This window comes from Pecten maximus, chromosome 4 (assembly GCF_902652985.1).
Source record: "Pecten maximus chromosome 4, xPecMax1.1, whole genome shotgun sequence".
Lineage (NCBI taxonomy): Eukaryota > Metazoa > Mollusca > Bivalvia > Pectinida > Pectinidae > Pecten > Pecten maximus.
The window spans coordinates 16,153,667-16,178,667 of record NC_047018.1 but is presented as its reverse complement, the minus strand read 5'-3'; positions in this window follow the sequence as shown (position 1 = coordinate 16,178,667).

Genomic DNA, 25,001 nt, shown 5'->3' with positions numbered 1-25,001 from the left:
ACAGTAGATCTCTATACCACCTGATACAGTAGATCTCTATACCACCTGATACAGCGGATCTCTATACCACCTGATACAACGGATCTCTGTACCACCTGATACACTGGATCTCTGTACCACCTGATACAGTGGATCTCTGTACCACCTGATACACTGGATCTCTGTACCACCTGATACAACGGATCTCTGTACCACCTGATACAGTGGATCTCTGTACCACCTGATACAGTGGATCTCTATACCACCTGATACAGTAGATCTCTGTACCACCTGATACAGTAGATCTCTGTACCACCTGATACAGTAGATCTCTATACCACCTGATACAGTAGATCTCTATACCACCTGATACAGCGGATCTCTATACCACCTGATACAACGGATCTCTGTACCACCTGATACACTGGATCTCTGTACCACCTGATACACTGGATCTCTGTACCACCTGATACACTGGATCTCTGTACCACCTGATACAACGGATCTCTGTACCACCTGATACAGTGGATCTCTGTACCACCTGATACAGTGGATCTCTATACCACCTGATACAGTGGATCTCTATACCACCTGATACAGTGGATCTCTATACCACCTGATACAGTAGATCTCTATACCACCTGATACAGTAGATCTCTGTACCACCTGATACAGTAGATCTCTATACCACCTGATACAGTAGATCTCTGTACCACCTGATACAGTGGATCTCTATACCACCTGATACAGTAGATCTCTGTACTACCTGATACAGTGGATCTCTATACCACCTGATACAGTGGATCTCTATACCACCTGATACAGTGGATCTCTATACCACCTGATACAGTGGATCTCTGTACTACCTGATACAGTGGATCTCTATACCACCTGATACAGTGGATCTCTATACCACCTGATACAGTGGATCTCTATACCACCTGATACAGTGGATCTCTATACCACCTGATACAGTAGATCTCTATACCACCTGATACACTGGATCTCTATACCACCTGATACAGTGGATCTCTATATCACCTGATACAGTGGATCTCTATACCACCTGATACAGTAGATCTCTGTACCACCTGATACACTGGATCTCTGTTACCAGCTGATACACTGGATCCAGCAAAATGATATATTTGATATTCCATTAAAAATTGTTTTAAAAACTGGCATATTGTGGCCTCATCAACCAGAAACAACTGAAATAAAAACATCTACATCAATACATTGATAAATAATTATCATTATCACCATGAAATCAGCCTCGGCTTATCTCTGCGATCATTCTAATGCAACAGTTTGTTAATAGCATAAAATATGTTATCATGTCATGTAACACAATTTACAGCTTGGTGTAAAAATTACTTTTCTCGTGACAATCACAGGACCCAAAAGTCAGTAGCTTTTCTATACAAACATGCTGAATATTTCAACTTGAGGAAGGCATTAAATAAAGGTTAATATTGATGTATCAAACCATCTGATTCAGATTCTAATGTTCTTACAGTAGTTAATACCATGCAGGCCGTAAAGTGATTAATCTCAATTGTTTTCTGATTGAGAGGTATGAAAACTTATATGCAAAGTTGGGATAGGAAATCTCGATGCCCTCTAGCAAAGTGTGGCTAATGAATTGTCCAGGTGTAAGTTATCATGATAAGTACGATAATTATCTTTAGTAGGAAGTCATCATAAATTGAATGTCTTCAGAAGTTGGATGTCATCATGACTTTGATGTCATCATATGTAGGATGTCATCATAACTTTGATGTCACCGGAAGTAGGATGTCATCAAAAGTTTGATGTAATCAGAAGTTGGATGTCATATGTAGGATGTCATCATAACTGATATTTTTGGACGATCCACTGTAATATCGTATTTTATTGATTTTTATACCTAGATTTAGTGGTATTGTGTTACTGCCTGGTACACATGTAGATGATGTGTTATCTCGCTATTTCATGTGACTTTTCTGACACCAGGCCAGAAGTATTTGTTTCTGTTCTATGGGGACACTCAACCCTTGAGAACTCCAAACTTTCTGTCAGGTGTTTTTATCAAATTTGAGTGGAGACTTTTTTTTTTTAATTTATTGAAATAGTTGGATGTAGAAAGGAGATTATATTGTTCCAGATTAAGCCATTTGAGATGTACTTTGAGTGTTTGTATATGACACCCAGATAGGTGTGCCTACCACTCGTAATACTGAAAATTAATCCAATGACAGTCATATAGTCAATTACTACTTCACAAAAGTACATCTCACTTTCGTTATTCAATATCCAGATCCTTATGTCAATTTCTGTTTAAATAGTAGGAAAGTGACATATCTGTTACACTTTTAGCTCGCCAAGTCCAGGAAAGCTATTGTTAACCCCTGGCATCGGTTTCATCCATAGACAACTAGGTTAAAGTTTTTATAAAACGACTTTATGAAGGCTTTTTAGGCTGTTAATGAGCCCTATTTCCAATTGAATCACTTCATATTCAAGCCAACTTCCCAAAATTGGCAGGTTACTCATGAAAAAATCTTTTCCATTTCACCAATTTTCTTCCCCAAATGAGACAAAAAGTCCCCATTCCAAACTTGTGAGAAAAAGCCCTCTCCAGCTTAGGTATTTGAAATGTACATTCCATGTGATCAGACCTTTCCATTTCTACTACATTTGTTGACCTGCTGACCTTGACCGTGACCTTTGACCAAATTTTAAAAACTAATTCCAAATTTCAAGCCACTCAGAACTATTTTAGGATTGACCTAGTTTATAACTATACACATTTACTATAAACAAACCCATATAATGTGTTTACAAGTGCACCAGGACTGGTGGTCACTGAGCAAAGAGTTCTTCTCTGTGTAGACAGGAAGTGACTGCAGTAAAACAGGACACCCTCAAATCAACAGATTCTTATTCTTAAATTTTTTGGACACTTATTGACAACTTAAGATGATTTTTTAAGTGCAAAGATACAATTTGGGTAGAAATATACAGCAAGACCCAATTATGAATCTGTCAAGGATACCTTGCCCTCCTCATCATCTATATATATGTTAGGTTGGCTGGCAAGACACCAGGTACAACCTTTCTGTGGTACCAGATAAAGTGAAGCATGGATGGGAATTCTAACCAAGGATTAGGATATTTAAGAGCCTCGGTTGAAATTAATTTGATGTAGAAAATATACCCACTTCTTTATGTGGGGGGTTTTCAAATTTATCAACATATTTTCGGGTGAAGTATAAACATGATCTCCCAAAGGATATTATCAAGACATATCACTATAAGTATTTACCAGCTGAATTGTTCTTATCAGGCTCAAAATTTCTTGGGAGAAATTCTGTTATTTAAATATACCATGACAGCAAAGGATGACTACAAATTACATTACTATTGTTACCAAAAGACTAAATGATGTGACTGTTTCCATGATGATAAATTTCATTCTTGTTACCATAATGATAAGTTTCATTCTTGTAACCATGGCAACAAATTTTGTTATTGTATGAATGTGTGGTACAATACTTTCAAGGTCATGTAGGGAGAACAGAGACAATTGTCAGAATTATCATATTGTATGACCTTCTACATTGCTATGATTTCCCTAATGAACTGTTAACTTAGCCTGTATGCTCAGAACTGTCGTATGGAACATTTGGGGCAGGTTCTCGGAGTACAATGCAACATTTATTGATTCTGTTTCATAACTAAAACATGGACGCTCAAGGTTACAAGTATTGCGAACCAAATTAAAAAGTGGAACCCTTGAAGCACTTGTGAGAGTGCTGATATATACCAACCAAAACTCAATAGTCAAAGGCAGGAAGTGATTGAGGAAACACTCGTATGAACAATGTGAATTGACGTCGCCAGCTATTTGTGACGGAAAGGATTAAGATGACCAAGAGAGCTGTGTATTCATCTCACTTCCGAAAGCTGCTATCTGAAATCAAAAAGTGTCAATATCATACATTATGCCATCCATAAGAGCTACCAGTTTATAAACTTCCAAAAGTCAGGATTTTATACCTCAAAGGTCAGACATATTAGATCTACAGAGGTCAGGATTTTATACCTCAAAGGTCAGACATATTAGATCTACAGAGGTCAGGATTTTATACCTCAAAGGTCAGACTTAGTAGATCTACAGAGGTCAGGATTTTATACCTCAAAGGTCAGACATATTAGATCTACAGAAATCAGGATTATATACCTCAAAGGTCAGACATATTAGATCTACAGAAATCAGGATTATATACCTCAAAGGTCAGACATATTAGATCTACAGAAATCAGGATTATATACCTCAGAGGTCAGACACAGTAGATATACAGAAGTCTGGATTTTATACCTCAGAGGTCAGACACAGTATAGATATACAGAAGTCTGGATTTTATACCTCAAAGGTCAGACACATTAGATCTACAGAGGTCAGGATTTTATAACTCAGAGGTCAGACATAGCAGATATACAGAGGTCAGGATTTTATACCTCAAAGGTCAGACACATTAGATCTACAGAGGTCAGGATTTTATACCACAGAGGTCAGACACAGTAGATCTACAGAGGTCAGGATTTTATACCTCAGAGGTCAGACACATTAGATCTACAGAGGTCAGGATTTTATAACTCAGAGGTCAGACATAGCAGATATACAGAGGTCAGGATTTTATACCTCAGAGGTCAGACTCCGTAGATCTACAGAGGTCAGGATTTCATACCTCAGAGGTAGCTATAATATAACTGTGCAGATTTACATCTCAAGGTGGTTAGGCATGATGCTTTTGGACAGAGAACATTTCCAAATGAACATGAGTTTGTGTATTGATGTTAATACACTACCGATGACCTTGACATTGTTATTAAGTATGTGTAAACTGATGAGCTTGAGTTGAGGTTATTGTTACATATGCATGAACTGACAACCTTGACATTGATCTGAAATATGTGTGAACTGATGACCTCAATATTGAAGTAAATAAAGAAGAGGTGACCTTGACCTGGAAGAATAGCATTGATAGGTGTTCCATAAGCTGACAAGAACTTACAAAGTACATGCACTTGAGAATGATTCACTCTCGGCAACAGTACATAGAGGGAATATTTTTTGCAACAGAAAATCTGCTAGTCAGCATGTGCTGCCAGACATTGGGCCTCCCTATATTTTGGTTGAGTACATGTTTGTAAAAAGTAATCAGGGTGATAAAATAGTTTAAATATAACTATAGCTTTATAGATTATCAAGGGAAAGAAAATTGCCAGCTGTAATCGGAACGATGACGTAATTCTATATAAATGTGCTGTGTGGGTTATGACTCCCATGTTTACACTTGATGGTTTGCCCTGTAATAATCACCCAATACTCTTTATGATAAAGCTTGACTGTCTTTTTTTCCACTTTAATCATGTAAAATAAAATGAGCTGCTATTTATAGATAACAGGTAAGTTTGGTAGCATGACCTTGACCTGGGTTTGGTGTTTGTCCTTCACCTTGCTTGAGACAGACAGCTTGTAAGACAAATGATTTATCACCTGAGGATGGTATAAAATATTAGGGCCAATGGAACCTCCTATCTTATAATAGCAGCAGGCTTTGAAGTTTGGGGTATACAGGATGTACAGACATGTGGTCCCTCTACTTCCCTCACTTGGCTACTACACCTGCACAGAAGGGTCTGTCTGGGCCTCCTCTGTCTACTATAATCCCTTATTGTTTCTTCATTCTCCAAAAATATGTATGTTTACCATATCTCTTCCTCTTTCCTGTTCATCATACATTCACTCAATTCTAAACAGATTTGATCAAATTATATTATATACATGTACATCAATCTAAACAAACATTAGCACAGCTCAAGTTTAGTGTCATGGCTATGTGTACAAAATTGTCAACCAATTGGGTACTTTCAAACTAGCAGCTTCATTTCTTACTGGATTCTGATCAACATTTGTCATTGTTTATGTTAAGGTCAGGTATGAAAATAGCTTAAATGTGTTTCAGCTTACTAAGGTCAAGGTCACTTACTATTTATCATAATCTGTACTACATATTGTGTTTTCTCAAAATGTAATTTTCACAAAAATCATTAAAATGGACCGTATGCAAGTTTCGTGATTTTAATTTTTTGCAATTTCAACGTTTCAGAAGATTTTAAGAGATACACAATGTATTCATACCAATACTTTATTTGTTTCAAATCACAATTCACACAAGCAGTCACAGTAAAAAGCTTGGTCCTGATTGACAAACATTGCGTTTGACTACATTTTCATTTAACTTTCTGTTCTGATTTTTTCCACTGCAGAATTTCCATGTTCCAACTCGTATTTCCCGACATTAATCGTTGATGTCCTGTATATTTCTTGTTTCTTTGATGAAGAGGTCAATTCATTTATTTTTCAGAGTTTTTCCTGAACATGTTCATTAGCAGATTTATATTCCAAATGATATGTGATACTTTTGTATTGACATAACAGTACAGTGTTGTAGGGTTATAATTGTAGTATGTAGTTAGTTATAGACACCAAACTGACCACTACAGGATTAGATGGTGTCTTAGATATAAGTCTGTATAGACGAATCAACCAGTAGCTCTGTTAACTTTGATATAACTTAATAACAAAGGAAGTAAATTCTACTGGCAACCAACCTCGGAAAATTTGTGATACCGTATTTGACCTAATAAGGGCGCCTGCCCTAATAAGGGCGCCCCTACCTTTTTTTTCAAGGAAATAAATCTTTGACTGAGTGTCAAAATGGTGTTAAAAAGTAATAATTCATGTGAAATATTTTGCTACTTTATGTGTTCAATTTTCTTCAGCAAATTAAGTAACTGGAACACATGTTTTCGCCACATTTTGTGTATTCCTACAGGCTACAGATGACATGTCAGTGCAAAGAGCACCCAAAACTAAACACACATACAAATAATAACTTACCATCTTTATTTGAAGGTCAAGTAAAGACTTCATTCTTGTTGATAAATAACTTTTGTTCAGAACACAAACTGTGACAAAGCTAGCAAAGACATTGTAAATCAATTATTAGGTCAAAGAAAACGATGTCTGATATGATCTGGGAAATCACCTGTTTCTATAAATAGAACACAAAAGAGTTCCATTTGAACATAAATGGTGGAACACACGTTCTCTGGTCTAAAGATCAGCTGGCATGGTTTACAAGTTTACAGGAGTATTCAAGTGATGTTTAAGCTTAATATATGATAATGATTAGATATCTTCATCTGAAATATTTTTATGACTTAATAATTTACTGTTTCCACAACCTTGGGTATTCTGCTATAAGGTATAGTCTGTTTCATAAAACTTCAGAATAACTAATCTTAATAAGGGAGCCCCCACTGTCAATTACCCGCGCCCTGCGCCCTTATTAGGTCAAATACGGTATTTTATTTTTTTACAATTTTGATATGGTCACAGAATTCACAAAAATTAGACGCATTCCATAAATACCCAATATACAATAATCAATAGCTTTCAAAAGGTCATATTGATTGTGTACAAATTGGTAAATTTGGGAAATGAAAAGATCATTAATATTACTTATCATACTGTGTACTAATTGGTGAAATATCAAAGGTCAAGGTCACTTACTATTTATTCTGTTTTGTACTACTTTGTAGATCCACGAAGTAACATGTTCAAATATTACTGCATTCTGATGAATCTTGTTCCAGAAACATTCTTTCCAAAAACGAACACGTGTTTTAATTCAAGCAAATCATAAATTAGATAATCAAAGTGCATAAAACATACAGCATATTGTTTTGGTTATAAATCTGTAGAGACATTTTTGTCATAAATTTGTAGCTGCTTTGAACTGTAGGGATACCATTCACCAGAACAGCAATACAGACATTGATCACACAAACTTTACAGGCAAATTGGGGAGAAGTCAAGGTAAAAAAAAAACAAACACTTATTGTGACTTAAGTGACCTTTTCTTATAAAAGGAGTGTCTACGGAATGTGGACAGCCTTGGTGGCATATACATCTCTACAGAGATTGGGTCAATTGTTTCCTAGACTGGTGAGAGATATTGGTCACATATATATCGCCTAGCTCAATGTCACACTCTCAGACTAATTTATCAGTTCGGTCAATGAAGCATTAAAGAAACATTTACCAACTCTTTTTCTACAGAATACTTGTATGACCTCCGACATATACTGGTACACCTGTCTGACATAAACCTGATTTGTAGATCTGTATCATGCACATATCTTTACATAGGTCTGTCTCACACAAACCTACAAATAGGACTCTCGCAATCACCTGTACATGGGTCTGTCTCGCACACCTGTACATGGGTCTGTCTCGCACACCTGTACATGGGTCTGTCTCACACACCTGTATATAGATCTGTCTCACATACCTGTGTTACACACACCTGTATATAGATCTGTCTCTCACACACACATGTACGTAGCTGTCACACACCTTGTATGTTCTTTTAGATCTGTCTCTTGCACACCTGTATGTAGATCTTTCTGAAACACACACACTTGCATCTATGTCTCTCACACACCTGTATGTAGATCTTCCTGACACACACACACACTTGTATCTATGTCTCTCACACACACCTGTATGTAGATCTTTTTGATACACACACCTGTATATATGTCTCTCTCACACACCTGTATGCAGATCTTTCTGACACATACACCTGTATGTAGATCTTTCTGACACACACACCTATATGTAGGTCTTTCTGACACACACACCTATATGTAGGTCTTTCTGACACACACACCTATATGTAGGTCTTTCTTTCACACACATACACATCTTTATGTAGGGCTGTCTCACAAACACTATGCGTGTCTGACTCTCACATATGCCTGTATGTATGATTGGCTCACACATGCACACTCTTGTATGTATGTATGGCTGACATACATAATATTGATTCCCCCAGACATAGAAATGATAAGACTTGTCTGCCTATACACTTCCTACATAGATATAACTGTTCTACATCATATCAAAGCTCAACCTGATTACTGGGATACCATCACTGTTACTGGCTAGCCTTTATCACCACTGGATAGTAGTGTTTACATCAATATGTATACAAGAGAGACAACCCCAGTATGCCTGTCCTGGACATTAGCACCACTAAACACCTATTTTCATATAGCCCTGGCAATAAACATTAGTAATAATGTGATATTATACACCCTTGTCATATAATATGAAATAGAATGAAGCAAGCACCAATGTAAGAGGTTGAATTGCAGTTGTATTTTTTGTTAGGTTATAACATCTAGGCTGATTATGGGAAAGTATGTATTAAGTGAAATGATGTGTTTTATATGACCTTCAGAGGTCACAGTTGTATGACTTTCAGAAGTCACAGTTGTACAGAATGTTTTATATGACCTTCAGAGGTCACAGTTGTATGGCCTTCAGAGGTCACAGTTGTATGACCTTCAGAAGTCATAGTTGTACAGAATGTTTTATATGACCTTCAGAGGTCACAGTTGTACATTGTGGTGTAATTAAGTGCCATTAACATGCTTAAGCATTTTAATTATCCTGATGATTTATTCCTAATTTGCTAGAATATAGTGATATTTTAACTCAACACAAGTTTGTAGCATTCTTGAATAAGCACAAATGTAGATGAAATATAACTACAAAATGAAAAGTACATTTAAAATATTAAATGTATTGCTGTGCAGATTTATTTCATATCACTTAACTATTTTTTAGAGTTTAATCTGCACTATCCCATATGTCGGCCTGAGGGATGGTAGTGAGGTATGCCATTATATGCCCATGAACAGTGATCTGACCCTGCCCTGCTAACCTTTTGGTGGGGTGCCACCTTAAATCATAAAACTAAACTTTCAGAGGACAACTAATGGTAGGATATAGTTTTGTATATAAATATATATGAAGTGGAGTGTAACTTAATAAGTCTTAGATGTAGATGTGTATAGCACCATGATAGTTGATTGACTCTCTGGTTGAGGAAAAGGAGGGAGCTGAGACAAGTTTGTACAAATGTTTTCACTTTATTCCTGCTGGTTGGGAACATCTGGTGTACTGCTGTAGTAAGGGTTGTAACACAAGGGACAGGAAATGAGTTTAATGTGTATTGCTGTTTAGTCTTGCTTCATCAACTGATTCCTCACACCCTTACCATCAGCTTCCCCATACCAAGCTTCCCCCTCACCCATTATCATCAGCTTCCCCTTACTAACCCATCCCCACCACCACCAACACCCATCCACCCACCCACCCTACCCGTTACCATTAGCTTCCCCATACAAACCCTTTCCCCACCCGTTACCATCAGCTTCCCCATACTAACCCCCACCAACCCACCCTACCCCTTACCATCAGCTTCCTCATACAAACCCTTTCCCCACCCGTTACCATCAGCTTCCCCATACTAACCCCCACCAACCAACCCTACCCCTTACCATCAGCTTCCTCATACAAACCCTTTCCCCACCCGTTACCATCAGCTTCCCCATACTAACCCCCACCAACCCACCCTACCCTTGCCATCAGCTTCCTCATGCAAACCCTTTCCCCACCCGTTACCATCAGCTTCCCCATACTAACCCCCACCAACCCACCCTACCCCTTACCATCAGCTTCCTCATACAAACCCTTTCCCCACCCGTTACCAACAGCTTCCCCATACTAACCCCCACCAACCCACCCTACCCCTTACCATCAGCTTCCTCATACAAACCCTTTCCCCACCCGTTACCAACAGCTTCCCCATACTAACCCCCACCAACCCACCCTACCCCTTACCATCAGCTTCCTCATACAAACCCTTTCCCCACCTGTTACCATCAGCTTCCCCATACTAACCCCCACCAACCAACCCTACCCCTTACCATCAGCTTCCTCATACAAACCCTTTCCCCACCCGTTACCATCAGCTTCCCCATACTAACCCCCACCAACCCACCCTACCCTTACCATCAGCTTCCTCATGCAAACCCTTTCCCCACCCGTTACCATCAGCTTCCCCATACTAACCCCCACCAACCTACCCTACCCCTTACCATCAGCTTCCTCATGCAAACCCTTTCCCCACCCGTTACCATCAGCTTCCCCATACTAACCCCCACCAACCCACCCTACCCTTACCATCAGCTTCCTCATGCAAACCCTTTCCCCACCCGTTACCAACAGCTTCCCCATACCAAGCTTCCCCCTCACTCATTATCATCAGCTTCTCCTTACTAACCCATCCCCACCACTACCTCCACCCATCCAGCTCACCCCTTACTAACCCATCCCCACCACCACCACCCATCCACCCATCCAGCTCACCCCTTACTAACCCATCCCCACCACCTCCACCCATACACCCACCCAGCTCACCCCTTACTAACCCCCACCAACCCACCCTACCCGTTACCATCAGCTTCCCCATACAAACCCTTCCCCACCCGTTACCCTCAACGTCCTAATACTAAATCAACTTTCTATAAATTTCCTAATAACTCCCCCACTTACCAACCCAACCCAACCTGACCCTAACCCACCCAACCCATTACCATCAACATCCTAATACTAACTCCCTCACCCCGACCACCAATACCATCAACATCCTAATACTAACTCCCTCACCCCGACCACCAATACCATCAACATCCTAATACTAACTCCCTCACCCCACCCATCATTACCATCCTTTCCTAATACTTACTCCCCCACTTACCTATCCACCCCCATCCATTACCATCAACTGCATAATACTAACTCAACCCACCCCTTACATACTACTGTACAGTTTGGTATATAGGGGGAGCTTGTTCACAGTTTGTCCTGTAGGGAGATTACTGTTTACAGTTTGTCATGTAGGGAGGTTAGTGTTCACAGTTTGTCATGTAGGGAGGTTAGTGTTCACAGTTTGTCCTGTAGGGAGGTTAGTGTTCACAGTTTGTCCTGTAGAGAGGTTAGTGTTTCACAGTTTGTCCTGTAGGGAGGTTACTGTTCACAGTTTGTCATGTAGGGAGGTTAGTGTTCACAGTTTGTCCTGTAGGGAGGTTAGTGTTCAGTTTGTCCTGTAGGGAGGTTACTGTTCACAGTTTGTCCTGTAGGGAGGTTACTGTTTACAGTTTGTCCTGTAGGGAGGTTAGTGTTCACAGTTTGTCATGTAGAGAGGTTAGTGTTCACAGTTTGTCCTGTAGGGAGGTAAGTGTTCTCAGTTTGTCCTGTAGGGAGGTTAGTGTTCACAGTTTGTCCTGTAGGGAGGTTAGTGTTCAGTTTGTCCTGTAGGGAGGTTAGTGTTCACAGTTTGTCCTGTAGGGAGGTTAGTGTTCACATTTTGTCCTGTAGGGAGGTTAGTGTCCACAGTTTGTCCTGTAGGGAGGTTACTGTTCACAGTTTGTCCTGTAGGGAGGTTAGTGTTTACAGTTTGTCCTGTAGGGAGGTAAGTGTTTACAGTTTGTCCTGTAGAGAGGTAAGTGTTCACAGTTTGTCCTGTAGGGAGGTTAGTGTTCAGTTTGTCCTATAGGGAGGTTAGTGTTCACAGTTTGTCCTGTAGGGAGGTTAGTGTTCAGTTTGTCCTGTAGGGAGGTTAGTGTTTACAGTTTGTCCTGTAGGGAGGTTAGTGTTCACAGTTTGTCCTGTAGGGAGGTAAGTGTTCACAGTTTGTCCTGTAGGGAGGTTAGTGTTCACAGTTTGTCCTGTAGGGAGGTTAGTGTTTATAGTTTGTCTTGTAGGGAGGTTAGTGTTCATAGTTTGTCCTGTAGGGAGATAAGTGTTCACAGTTTGTCCTGTAGGGAGATAAGTGTTCACAATTTGTCCTGTAGGGGTAGCTAGTGTATAAAGTTTGTCCTGTACAGGTAGCTACTTCTCAGGTTGTCTTGTAGTTATAGTTTACACAGTTATCATAAATACTATCACAAAGAAAACAGCAGTAAACAAGATATCTACATAGTTACACCTGTTTTTTCTTGTCTTCCAGAATAGGTCTCAGTTGAAACTGGTGTGAGAAATGACCCGTGTCCTTTGGAAGAAACGGAGCTCAGTTTCAGTATCCATCACCCAGTCTGCATTCCTAGCCATTCATCATATCCCGAGAGCTCAACTTGTCGTGACCAGTATGGTAAGTTAAATGTCTCCTATTAAAATTTGTTTCAATAAAGTTTCACAACATTGTCTGGGTCGATCGTGTTTTGGCGTGTAAGTCAGGTCACCGTTGTTGCTATATGGGGCGTTGAGAGATGACATTAATGGATAGACATCAGTATAGTAGGTAATTTGTCTGCACCAATACACAACATACACAGGCTGATGTCACAGGTGACGATACAGGTAATAATACCTGTGGCACTGATGGCTCACCTAGAACAGGCCACTACCAAAGTCTGTAGAGCTCGCCTAGCCAGGGGTCATCTGATCAATGATATAATTATTACAGAGATCATTTACCTATATGTAGGTCAGTGGGTAAGTAGATCGCTATAAATAGAGCTGACGGTCATGTAGGAGGGGTAAACTCAGAGCATCCCAGTTGTTGTTGGAAACATTTTTGTTTATCTTTACATAGCGGCTCTGATAACACTGCCAGTGAATGCTCTCTCCCTGTCTCTCTGGGAACCTGAGGCATTGCTCTGCCTCCCAGCACCTTATAACAAAGATTCATAGGAGATATTGATTATAGACTATAGTGCTCATCATATGTCATTGGTTTACATGTGGTTCGGGAATCATTAGTGTATACTCACTGACAAACCACACTTACTATATTGATCACTTCAAAATGGATAGGGAGAGATAGATCACCGGACTGACTCACACAATCCCTAAGGTGTCGCTCATCTACCCACAGGGTGTGAGAGGGTGCCACTGATCTACCCAGAGGGTGGGAGAGGATGTCACTCATCTACCCACAGGGTGGGAGAGGGTGTCACTCATCTACCCACAGGGTGTGAGAGGGTGTTGCTGATCTACCCACATGGTGTGAGAGGATGTCACTCATCTACTCACAGGGTGTGAGAGGGTATCACAGATCTACCAACAGAGTGTGAGAAGGTGTCACTGATCTACCCACAGGTTGGGAGAGGGTGTCGATGATCTACCCACAGGGTGTGAGAGGGTTTTGCTGATCTACCCACAGGGTGTGAGAAGGTGTCACTGATCTACCCACAGGTTGGGAGAGGGTGTCGATGATCTACCCACAGGGTGTGAGAGGGTTTTGCTGATCTACCCACAGGGTGGGAGACGGTGTCGCTGATCTACCCACAGGGTGGGAGAGGGTATCACTGATCTACCCACAGGGTGGGAGAAGGTGTTGCTCATCTACCCACAGTGTGTGAGAGGGTGTCGCTGATCTAGCCACAGGTTGGGAGAGGGTGTTGCTCATCTACCCACAGTGTGTGAGAGGGTGTCGCTGATCTAGCCACAGGTTGGGAGAGGGTGTTGCTCATCTACCCACAGTGTGTGAGGTGTCGCTCATCTACCCACAGGGTGTGAGAGGATGTCGGTGATCTACCCACAGGGTGGGAGAGAGTGTCACTAATTCTAAATCTACTTTCAGGTTATGAAAGGGTGTCACTAATTCTAGATTTACTTACAGGTTGTGAATGGGTGGCAGTGATTCTATATCTACTTAGGGTGTAAAGGGTGTCACTAATTTTGAATCAGGTTATGATAGGGTGTCACTGATTCATTCAACAAGGTGTTAGAGGGTGTCACTGATTCTAGATCTACCCACAGGGTGTCACAGATTCTAGATCTACTCACAGGGTGTCACAGATTCTAGATCTACTCACAGGGTGTCACAGATTCTAGATCTACCCACAGGGTGTCACAGATTCTAGATATACTCACAGGGTGTCACAGATTCTAGATCTACCCACAGGGTGTCACAGATTCTAGATCTACCCACAGGGTGTCACAGATTCTAGATCTACCCACAGGGTGTCACAGATTCTAGATCTACTCACAGGGTGTCACAGATTCTAGATCTACCCACAGGGTGTCACAGATTCTAGATCTACTCACAGGGTGTCACAGATTCTAGATCTACCCACAGGGTGTCACAGATTCTAGATCTACCCACAGGGTGTCACAGATTCTAGATCTACCCACAGGGTGTCACAGATTCCAGATCTACCCACAGGGTGTCACAGATTCTAGATCTACCCACAGGGTGTCACAGATTCTAGATCTACCCACAGGGTGTCACAGATTCTAGATCTACCCACAGGGTGTCACAGATTCCAGATCTACCCACAGGGTGTCACAGATTCTAGATCTACTCACAGGGTGTCACAGATTCTAGATCTACCCACAGGGTGTCACAGATTCTAGATATACTCACAGGGTGTCACAGATTCTAGATCTACCCACAGGGTGTCACAGATTCTAGATCTACCCACAGGGTGTCACAGATTCCAGATCTACCCATGGGATTTGAGATTTGTTGCTGTGTGAAGGTTCTCCGATTCTGAGTTTTGTATGCTACAAGGAATAAGTGTCTTGGAACAGGTGTGAGAAGTTTCTGGTGCCATTGTAGAATGACTGACATGAATTGGTACTTCTAGTTATTACTGGACTAGTAACTGCTACACACAATATATCTGGTGTACACAGTAATTAGTGTAACAGCACATTTATCATAGGTTACTTACTACAAGTTACGCTCAGAGGTGGCCCTACCACATATTACTGATACACTTACATGATAAAAAAAACAGGGAATAAACTATTTTATGTTGGAAATATACAACATAAAAAGATTATCTATACATCATTCTGGAAAGTAAGGCGTCCGTAAGAGAGTTTGTGCATGTGCTTTTTCAATCGCACCTAATGCATCCCTGCACACCTACTTAATCCTGTGTAAGCTCTAACACCTGTCTAATGGTAGGGGAACTCATTAATCCTGGATTAACGGCCTGAGGAGGCATGGGAGGTCACCAGGCTGTGTAGTCAGAGATTTAAGACAGTCTTCATCATAGTCTGGCTAACTCTCCATTTAGATTTGTTTTGTTCTAAAGTATGATGTAATGGCTTTTAAATGGGATGTTGATTTTAGAATTTAAATCATTGTATTTATTGATGTGTAAGGTATACACCCCTCCTCTCCACCAAACTTTCCCTGACCCTTACTATATTGACAGGTAAGGGATCCACTAAATCTTAATAATATTGGTAACAATAAGTGGTGATTACATTAATGGCTTTCCGTAGTGTTGAATCAATTTTACAAAAGTGCTTATAGATCAGGATAGCACCAATCATATCATAATGGCCTAGTTTTAATAATTCCGGTCGTTTGACACGGGTCTTTCGATGAAATTATTTTCTGGTTGTTATGTTGATGCCAATTAGGCAGTGATGTATACTTTCACATGGGGACAGTGCAAATATGGGATTACTCATGACCTGGCCTCATCATTCAGGTGACACAAGTAGCGGAGTATACTCAACCAATTAAAGAAATTATGAAATATTGATTTAAACATTTTTATGTTTGAAGATAAAATTATCGTGTCAATTGATTGATAATGCAGTTCCTCTGCCACTGTGTATTTGAAGTCTTGGTACAGAATGTCCCTGGTGAGCCAGTGTCATTCTACTACCAGGCTCCTGGTGAGCCAGTGTAATTCTACTACCAGGCCCCTTTTGAGCAAGTGCAAGTCCCACTGCCAGGCCCCTTGTGAGCCCTGTAAAGTCCCCTGCCAGATTCCTAGTGAGCTAGTGTAATTCCCATAGCCAGGCTGCAGAGCCTCTACCTGTGTATCTATACACATGGTCCACCCCGCCCCCAGGTGGCAGCACCTGAGGGTAGCTACTGTACGCCTGGTAGGTGAACCAGATATCCTGAGTCAGCTGATGACACAACAGGTAGATGTTCTAGTCATCAGTAGCAAGTCATCACTAACTCATTCTGACTACTCATTCTGGGTACAGATATATTGATGTCATAACTATCATCTCTGGCTTTCCATTCTAATCTTAAAATATATTGCTTTAAACCTGAATATATCTTATTTCAAAACACTTTCTAAAGAACTGACAAATATATAGCTATAGAATTTTGAATTTTTCCCTTGCTGAAATTTTATCTTCTTCTGCAGGAAGTAGATCTGAAATAATCGAACAAAAGGGAAAATTGTACAAATCAACAGTAAAGTGAGATGTCCTGGTTCATGACATTCCTTGTCAGCAATCATTTAAACTTACTGTATCATCAAGGACCAATCAAGACACTTAATATATGTGCATTTCTGCATAAGAAGTATATTCGTGTCAGACATTTATAGCATATAGCCTTCAATCGTCACTGACATACAGAAAGTCACAACCCCAGATCATTGAATTAATGAATGTTTTGACATTAGACATTTCATATCTATCTGTGATTAACCTGGTAAAGAGGCAGGAGTCACCAGTCTACCTGTCAGGAGTAGACTGGGGGGAGGGGGGGACAATACTTAACTCCCTGAGGTAAAGACAATTTTTGTCTGCACTTCAACAGGTCATAGTCTAAGAACCTCTATGGTGTGGTGTAATTATGCCAGGTCTCTGGCAATCAGGTTATTAATCTTTATTGACATACACCGTAAATTACATAACTTGTTAGCACTGCCTAGGTGAAGCTCCCCCTGTCCATAGTGAAGCTCTTGGATTGGCAGACACACTCAAGTGTAGGTTAAGTGGCATTCTGAGGGTATCATGCATGCACAAACTAGATAAGGGAGAAAATCTGATGGCCCCTAAAGTATAGGGGCTGAGATCTCCAGATAAATCACCATGGTTACTAAACTATCACCTGTCTGTCTGCCCCTATCCCTGTAAGATCCCTAGTACCTCGTTAACCTGCCCAGGTGTGTTGCCTTATTTTGAATTAAGTGAAATCTAACACTGTTGAGTTAAAAATGCTGTGTCTGCTTTGTACTGTAAGATGGGGTTTAGATCTGATGGTGTTGGTTGTTGTCTCTATCAGCTGTATCTAGTGTGTATTACCTGTAATTATTATCTTTATCTAGTTTATATCACCTGTACCAAATGTGTATTACCTGTAACATGTATTACCTGTAACTAAGCTGTATCACCTGTAATTATTATCTTTATCTAGTTTATATCACCTGTACCAAATGCGTATTACCTGTAACATGTATTACCTGTAATTATTATCTTTATCTAGTTTATATCACCTGTACTAAATGTGTATTACATGTAACATGTATTACCTGTAACTAAGCTGTATCACCTGTAATTAGTATCTTTATCTAGATTATATCACCTATACCAAATGTGTATTACCTGTAACATGAATTACCTGTAACTTTTATCTTATCACCTGCATCTAATATGTATTAGCTGTATCTAATATGTATTAGCCGTATCTAGTGTTTTATTTCCTATATCAGTATCAGAGCGTGGGGGGTTCTAGGTTAATTTTAGTGCTGATGTAAGAAGTTTGGTTATGCCTGTTTCCAGGTCAGACAGCTGGTTAGAGGAGTCTCTGATCCTCAACACAAATACACCTACAATAGGTGTCGCACACTATCAACTGTGATAACAGGGTGGATACCATCTGTCCCCTCTCACTGTCCCCTGTATAGTCCCCTCACTAACAGCTAGGGATGGGTATTGGCTCCATGTTAACAACGGCAGGTGCAAGCCAGAACCCCTTTTGTTCCAGATTTGAACACTAGTGATCACAACATTCCATTTAGGGTGATAACATATCTCCTCTGTCTGATTATTCTCACTGTGGTCGAATCAATAATGAGAATATTGGCGTTATATTTAGGTAGCACTGTAGCTAACATGGCTGTGAATTGTTTGCTATCTGAATTATACAAGTTTTTAATCCTGGTGGTAAATAATGTGATAATTAGCTCTCATCACTTGTGTCATTAATTATGTGTAGGTAGGTAACGCCAGCAGGTAGACGACATACAGTCAGACACACAGCCATCAACACGTCAGTGGTATATAAGGCTGCTTATCTCAGCTTACCACGACTAACTTTGATTAGCTGAACTGTAACAGTGTCTGTCAATGTTTGATGTTAGACACTGGTATGTTGTTAAGTATCTACAGGTAAAAATATGTACAAGTAGAAATATATATACAGCACAGATGATATTATTATAATATACTGTATTTATAACACTGATAAAATATGAACACAGATACATTCACCTAAGTAGTATAAACATTGATTAAATACCATATACAATGAAAAACCATAGACTAAATACCATATATAGGAGTCCCACAAATACCATATACCTGTAAAACCATAGACTAAATACCATATACCTGTAAAAACCATTGACTAAATACCATATACCTGTAAAAACCATTGACTAAATACCATATACATGTAAAAACCATAGACTAAATACCATATACATGTAAAAACCATTGACTAAATACCATATACATGCAAAAACCATAGACTAAATACCATATACCTGTAAAAACCATAGACTAAATACCATATACCTGTAAAAACCATTGGCTAAATACCATATACCTGTAAAAACCATTGGCTAAATACCATATACCTGTAAAAACCATTGACTAAATACCATATACATGTAAAAAACATAGACTAAATACCATATACATGTAAAAACCGTAGACTAAATACCATATACCTGTAAATACCATATACCTGTAAAAACCATAGACTAAATACCATATACATGTAAAAACCATTGACTAAATACCATATACATGTAAAAACCATAGACTAAATACCATATACCTGTAAAAACCATTGACTAAATACCATTTACATGTAAAAACCATTGACTAAATACCATATACCTGTAAAAACCATAGACTAAATACCATATATAGGAGTCTCACAAATATCATTATAATAAGACACTTTGACTGTCCCATGGGGTGTCTTCTATAGGTACTGCTAGTTGTTGAGGTGATTCTGGTGAAAATAGAATATTGTATGCAAATCTCAAAAAATTAATGAATGTATATTTTTAGTTAATTACAAGTTCATTTGAGAAACAGTAGTGGCATTACCAATTCCTTAGATACTGGAAATTGGAGGAAGTGGCAACAGTATCGAGGTCAGTTGATACTTAATTCTTCACAATTTTAAAGTTATGCAAGTTATGAATACACAGGTAAGGTGTCAAATATAATGATAAGGATGATAGTGATAGCTTGTATGGGAAATTTGAGAGATTTATGTATCAGAATGAGGCAGCATTATGCACAGCCTTGTCACTTTTACCCTTAGTGGCAATTAGCTGGCCTAGCTGTGTATGATTATGATGTAACGAATGTGTCACATGTGTTAATTAGGTGGCAGGTGTACGGAGATAACCCACCTGAAGTGTTTGTGTGGTCAACAGGAGTCACTGACACTGGTCAATACCTGGTTTGATAACATGTGTAAACCTTGAATGACCTGCACTGGTCCTGCTGGCCCTCACTACATGTATTTTATCTACAGCTTCTGATCTAAAGTATATGTGTGATGGTAATAGTCTCTTCTCACCCGGGGTCGGGCCATCACACTGTAGTAACAACACTTAACAGACCGTTAGTACAGGGGACGTTAGTACAGAGGTCGGGCCATCACACTGTAGTAACAACACAGACCATTAGTACAGAGGTCGGGCCATCACACTGTAGTAACAACACTTAACAGACCGTTAGTACAGGGGTCGGGCCATCACACTGTAGTAACAACACAGACCGTTAGTACAGGGGTCGGGCCATCACACTGTAGTAACAACACAGACCGGTAGTACAGGGGTCGGGCCATCACACTGTAGTAACAACACAGACCATTAGTACAGGGGTCGGCCATCACACTGTAGTAACAACACAGACCGTTAGTACAGGGGACGTTAGTACAGAGGTCGGGCCATCACACTGTAGTAACAACACAGACCGTTAGTACAGAGGTCGGGCCATCACACTGTAGTAACAACACAGACCGTTAGTACAGGGGTCGGGCCATCACACTAGTAACAACACAGACCGTTAGTACAGGGGTCGGGCCATCACACTGTAGTAACAACACAGACCATTAGTACAGGGGTCTGGCCATCACACTGTAGTAACAACACTTAACAGACCGTTAGTACAGGGGTCGGGCCATCACACTGTAGTAACAACACTTAACAGACCGTTAGTACAGGGGTCGGGCCATCACACTGTAGTAACAACACTTAACAGACCGTTAGTACAGGGGTCGGGCCATCACACTGTAGTACAAGCTCTGACATCATAGTACAGGCTCTGACACCATAGTACAGGCTCTTGACACCATAGTACAGGCTCTGGCCAATACACCATAGTACAGGCTCTGACACCATAGTACAGGCTCTGGCCAATACACCATAGTACAGGCTCTGACCAATACACCATAGTACAGGCTCTCACACCATTACAGGCTCTCACACCATAGTACAGGCTCTCACACCATAGTACAGGCTCTCACACCATAGTACAGGCTCTCACACCATAGTACAGGCTCTCGCACCATAGTACAGGCTCTCCCACCATATTGCAGGCTCTGGCCAATACACCATAGTACAGGCTCTCGCACCATAGTACAGGCTCTCACACCATAGTACAGGCTCTCACACCATAGTACAGGCTCTCACACCATAGTACAGTCTCTCACACCATGGTACAAGCTCTCACACTATAGTACATGCTCTCACACTATAGTACATGCTCTCACACTATAGTACATGCTCTCACACCATAGTACATGCTCTCGCACCATAGTACAGGCTCTCACACTATAGTGCAGGCTCTGGCCAATACACCATAGTACAGGCTCTCACACTATAGTACATGCTCTCACACTATAGTACATGCTCTGGCCAATACACCATAGTACAGGCTCTGGCCAATACACCATAGTACAGGCTCTCACACCATAGTACAGGCTCTCGCACCATAGTACAGGCTCTCACACCATAGTACTGGGTCTGGCCATCATGCCTATAGATACACAGGGTTAAAAGTTTTATAATCATCAATATGTTAGAGTTAGGTACCATAAAAGTACATATCAACCTCTTTCTTGGTCAGTTTTGTACTGGGTATGAATGACCTCTCCCCTCCCTTCTCTCTCCTCCCCCTTTCCCTCCAATACAGTTTACCTGGTGTATGTGCCAGGACAACCCTACTCCCCCCTCCAGAATAGACTTACCAGGTGTGTGTGGCTACTGGACAACCCTACCCTTCCCTACTCCCCCTCCAGAATAGACTTACCAGGTGTGTGTGGCTACTGGACAACTCTACCCTTCCCTACTCCCCCCTCCAGAATAGACTTACCAGGTGTGTGTGGGTACTTGGACACCCCTACCCTGGACCACACAACAGCCCTCCTCATTAATAATACATTACAGATTCCCCCAGAAACACTTTCGCAACTTGTTTTTTTTTTTATATTTTGTGATGTGAATGATTGATGTAGCTTTCAGGTAAGGTAAATCATTTTGGTGTAATTTCTGTTGATAACACATCAATGTTGCTGTTGATATTGTTTGAAAGAAACAATTGAGATGTTGACGAGATATTTGTGCAGTTATAGAAGATGATGAGATTATATGTATGAATGAATTACTCCGTACAGCGAGGTGAACAAGTCTGTTTATTAATGAACCGTTTCAGAATGATCTAACAGACAGAGCCACTAAGCTGTGAAGCTACGGCGGTTTTGTAGGATACGGTCCCATCATACACCCCACTCATTACCATTAAATTTTATAGCCATTCATATCGATTTTAATTTCTGTGGCCATCATCTATATCTAAAATACATCCATCTGATTTGAATAAATAGATATAAACAGCAATAATGTACATCCTGATGTATTTAAGTGTTATACACCTATTGATTGATAATTGCAGTACATTATTACTTCCTCTTTCATCTGTTGGGACATCTATGATGTCCCAGGTCGTCTGACAAACCGGCCCCGATACAGCCCCAGACCCCAAGACGATGTACCACAGACATATAAGTCTTTTCTCCCGGATTCCAGCCTATAAATGGAGTCATAGAAGTACTCAGTGTAGCTTTGATCTTACACGATACATACATACATTTATGATATCATTTTTACAAATGTTCATGGCAGGGTGTAGATAATAGGACTGTGAATTAATATAAGGTTGTCAATGGGTTTGAACCCTGTGCATGCTGTGTGTGAGACTAGTTAGTATACCCGATTAGGACGAGCTAACACTGCCAAATAAATCCTTTGATGTCTAAAAGCAGAGAAAATGGCTTTTATAGTAATAGAAAATGTAACATACTAATTTAGTCCTAATGTAAACATGCATTCTGCTCCAGGAGTACAAACAGAATACACCTTGCCAGGACAACAATGGACACTCCTCCCCCAGAGGATACATTACACAATAGATATCTTTTTATATGTGATTTCTGATGACCAGCCTCCACTTCTGACTTCCTGTGTTCCTCTGTCCCTCCATCTCAGCCTTCCTCTGTCCCTCCACATTGGCCTTCTTGTGTCTCTCCAGCTCAAACTTCCTGCATCTGTCTGCCTTTCTCTGTCCCTCCACATTGACCTTCTTGTGTCTCTCCAGCTCAAACTTCCTGCATCTGTCTGCCTTCCTCTGTCCCTCCACATTGGCCTTCTTGTGTCTCTCCAGCTCAAACTTCCTGCATCTGTCTGCCTTTCTCTGTCCCTCCACATCGGCCTTCTTGTGTCTCTCCAGCTCAAACTTCCTGTATCTGTCTGCCTTTCTCTGTCCCTCCACATTGACCTTCTTGTGTCTCTCCAGCTCAAACTTCCTGCATCTGTCTGCCTTCCTCTGTCCCTCCACATTGGCCTTCTTGTGTCTCTCCAGCTCAAACTTCCTGCATCTGTCTGCCTTTCTCTGTCCCTCCACATCGGCCTTCCCGAGTCACTCCACCTCAGCCTTCCCGACTCCCTCCATCTCAGCCTTCCTGACTCCAGCTCAACCTTCCTATATCCCTCTGCTTTTCTCTGTCCCTCCACCTCAACCTTCCTGTGTCTCTCCGCCCCATCCTTCCTACATCCCTCTGCCTTTCTCTGTCCCTCCACATCAGCCTTCCACGAGTCCCTCCACCTCAGCCTTCCTGAGTCTCTCCAGTTAAAATTTCCTACATCCGTCTGCCTTTCTCTGTCCCTCCACCTCAGCCTTCCCGAGTCCCTCCACCTCGGCCTTCCTGTGCCTCTCTGGCTCAAACTTTCTACATCCCTCTGCCTTTCTCTGTCCCTCCACATCAGCCTTCCTGAGTCTCTCCAGTTCAACCTTCCTACATCCCTCTGCCTTTCTTCATAGGTCTTCCTGTGTCTCTCTGGCTCAAACTTCTTACATCCTACATCACTCTGCCTTCCCGAGTCCCTCTGCCTCAGCCTTCCTTAGTCTCTCCGGCTCAAACTACCTACTTCCCTCTCTCCGGCTCAAACTACCTACTTCCCTTTGCCTAAAACTTCCTGCATCATTCTGCCTCAATTTTCCTATATTCCTCCACCTCGACCTTCCTGCATCCCTCTGGCTTGGCATTCCTGTGTCCCTGCTCCTCAGTCATCTGGGGTCCCTCTGCCTTGGTCTTCCTGTGTTGCTCTCTTCCCCACTTTTCCTGTAGTCCCATTTAATCACATTATGGACACTCCCTATCACCTCCTAAGTCCCAACACCCTGCCTGTATTCTCTTCTACCTCTTCTCAAACCACAAACTCCACCCCTACCACCTTACCACCTCACAAACCACCACCCAAACCACTCTGCCACACTTCAAACACCAACACCCTGCATATTCCCCTCTGCCACCTCTTAGGCCCTCACACCTTGTCTTTATTCTCCTCTACCACTTCTCAAACCACAAACTCCACCCTTGCCACTTTGCCACATCTCAAACCCCAACTCCTCTACCCCCTTTTAAATTCCCACCCCACAATTCTTTACCATGTCTTTTTGATTACAGATATGTAACATCCCCTATTTCACTTAAAAAAAAGCTAAAATTCTAAAAATTAATCTTGTGCAC